The sequence below is a fragment of the Jatropha curcas genome, chromosome 4, assembly GCF_041381405.1.
Source record: "Jatropha curcas cultivar XTBG-Jc1 chromosome 4, XTBG_Jcur_1.0, whole genome shotgun sequence".
Lineage (NCBI taxonomy): Eukaryota > Viridiplantae > Streptophyta > Magnoliopsida > Malpighiales > Euphorbiaceae > Jatropha > Jatropha curcas.
In genome coordinates, this window is record NC_143154.1 from 10531896 (window position 1) to 10534964 (window position 3069).

Genomic DNA, 3069 nt, shown 5'->3' on the forward strand with positions numbered 1-3069 from the left:
AAATGTATGTTCTTTTGATGAAAATTTATATTTTAAGTGTGTTGCCAGTGCAACATTGGTAAGTTTGTCATTTATGAGCACCACTGAGTTTTATACTCAGCGCGTTGATTTTTATCACGCGCAGGTTGAAGTCCGTGGTTGCTACTTGAAGATCAGAAGAGTAGCTCCAGACCAGAAGCGACTATTTTAGTAGTGATAGAATTAGTTTGATGTACTTAAGAATCATGGCATGTATAATTATTACATTTTCGGATATTATGTTATTTGAATTATAACTTAAGCATGTAATGATAAATTAGTTTGGTGTATATATTTGGAGATAAGCATGAGATTTTATTTAATGTTTGGATATAAAATATGTTTAAGATAGTTGGTATGATTAAGAACATAAGGACTTGATATATATATATAATGAATGCATTTAATTGATGATCATTAAAATGCTATTGAGGGTTTCTATAGTTCTGAAGGTATAGAAGTGTTATTGTGTTGCTATGGTGATTACTGGAGTTTGCTGGGGGTTTAGAGTTTAAAATTGGGAGTGTTTTGTATTCACATGTTTGGCGAGCTTGGTTTTTAAAGGGAAACTCTTGCAGTTTTGCTGTAGGATTTTTCCTAAATTGTTTTCATAAGTTATATATCTATATTTCAAAAACAAATTGAAAAAAATTACTCGCTAAACTTGTCAATACTTAATCACTTCTAATTCATAATCTGATTTTATGATTTATATGTTATGTTGGGACGGTGTCTCCGGCACCGAATGTGGCATCCGCCGTCGGGTCTCTTGGGGCTGGGCGGCGGGTGTTACAGAAGACGTCTTTGGGCGAGGCTTTGTTTAAATCTTCTGTAATCAACACAGGCTCTTAGTCTCCCATCCTTCTTGAGTATAGGGATTATGTTTGCTGACCACTCAGGGTAATGCACTACCTACAAGAAACCTGCATCTAGCCACTTCTGGACCTCGGCCTTCACCTTGTCTTGCCACTCTGGTCTGACCCGTCTTCTTTTCTACTTTACTGGCTGGACATTCGGATTGGTAGGGATGACATGTTCTGCAATTGACTTATTGATCCCCGGCATATCAGCATAACTCCAGACGAAAACATTTGAAGTCCCCTTGAGACATTCTTGGAGATCGTTTCTGAGCTCAAGCTTAAAGTCTGATCCGATTTCGATTATTTTTAGATCTTTGACGGTGCTTAGGTTAAATGCGAAATGATGCAATGCATTTATGCCAAATATGTGTGTGGTATAATCAATGCCATGAACATAACAATCAGGAGAAGTAAGAAAATAAGTAATCAAAATTCATTCCCATTGATTGAAATAGTAAATAAAATCCATCCATATTGTTCTCAAAACAACATTCAGAAAAACAAAAAAGCAGGATTAAAAGCTTGTTCAATTCACTCATCACAACTAACTTTAATGGTTTCCGGGCATCGGCTTATTATGCTGTAACGCCCTATTTTTTTCTGTGTTGAAATAGTAGTTTATCTGTCTGTGAATAGTACTATCGGTCCGGGAGTCGGTATTATTTTGGTCTAGAAAAATTATTATATATAGGTAATAGGTTCTATCACATTTTTGGAGCATGCATGCATGGTTTTTATGGGTAGAAAGTAAGTAATGAATATTTTTGGAGAATTTTAGAGAATTAGTGCGTAGTGACTTAAGGTGTGATATTAATGAAGGAAATTAGAGGCAATAGTTGTGTGGATGAAATTTGAAATGGTGTTAGATTAATTAAGGAACTTCAAAGAATTATTTTTATGGAGTAAATTTGAGAATTTTGTTGTGTTACATAATATTTTGAAGGAATTTAATTTGGAGAATATTTGTAGCCATTAGATTAGATTTACATTCAATCCTAGCCATCCAATTTTTATGGAGTAAATCATTATCTCCTCCATTAATTGGGCAACACTATCCTTCTTCTTCTTTTCCTACGTCTTCTTCTTCTTCTTCTTCTTCTTCTTCTTCAATTTTTCCTTAGTAAACACATCAAAATCACCCATACAACTTGAGTTAATTAAGACATATTAGAGATTGAAGCTAGAGAAGTAATATTTGGTGACTAATTTCAAGGAATTTGGTGATTTTTCCTACTTGGTAAGTGATTTTAGGATAAGGTATTTATGTTGGGGTTTAGAGTTTTCTTTAGCATATACATGCTAAATCATGCTCCACTTCTTCTTTTGTTTGTGTTTTCTTTGTTTGATTTTGAGTGTCTTACATGTAGAGGGTGGAGAGCCTTCCACCAAGGATAAGGGCAAGACCAAAGCTTGAGCTTGTTAAAGCTTGGTTTGAAGGTTAGTGCAATTATACTTTCACTTGTTTAAGTTGTTTTTACATGGTTAGGCTTTTGAATGAATTTTGGGAATTTTGTATGTATTGGTTAACTTGCTGAATTCATGTTAGATATGTTCTGCCGTGAGATTAGAACTCATTTTCGACCCCTTTGTACTCCCCATCTGTTTCTGACTTCTTCATGAAAGTTGCAGCTCTATTTCTTAGCTTTCCAAAACATATTTTTATGTCTAATTCCAGTACTTGTAGCTCAACTTATGATTTAAATACCAAAACTGGTTCTGTTATGGTGTCTTACCAGTATATCCGAAATCATTGTCCATTTTGACCACATAAATGGCCAAATAACGTCTTATGTTCTTCATAAAAGTTTTAGCTTTACTTCTTGTCTTTCCAACCCATCTTCTTGTGTCCAATTTGGCGATACATAGCTCAACTTATGGCTAAAACACCCAAACTGACTCTGTTGTGACAGGCTCCAGGTATTACTCAATTGAGTGCCCATTTTGACCACTATAATGACATTTTTAGGTTCTGAGTTATTCATAAAAGTTGTTTCCCTGTGTCTTGAGAATTCTCTCGTTCTGGATTGGTTTCATTTGAGTGTTTGGTGAAGTAGGAATTCAAGAAACATTGGACTTGGTTCTGCTGAATCAGGTCTGATCTGTTGGTCTGTGTTCTGAGCTTTTGTTTGCTATCTTACTCTTTGATCTGGGCTGTGGTCCCTTCTGAACATTTGTAGCATTTTGGCTTAGC

At 35.1% G+C, this 3069-nt stretch overlaps 1 long non-coding RNA gene across 1 annotated transcript; it reads left to right on the forward strand.

Moving 5' to 3' along the window:
• Positions 1 to 1508: 1508 nt before the first annotated feature.
• On the forward strand, positions 1509 to 2440 carry LOC149496844 (uncharacterized). Its single transcript, XR_016320573.1, has 2 exons — positions 1509 to 2115; positions 2246 to 2440. It is a non-coding gene; the product is annotated as an uncharacterized LOC149496844 (long non-coding RNA).
• The last annotated feature ends 629 nt before the right edge of the window (positions 2441 to 3069 follow it).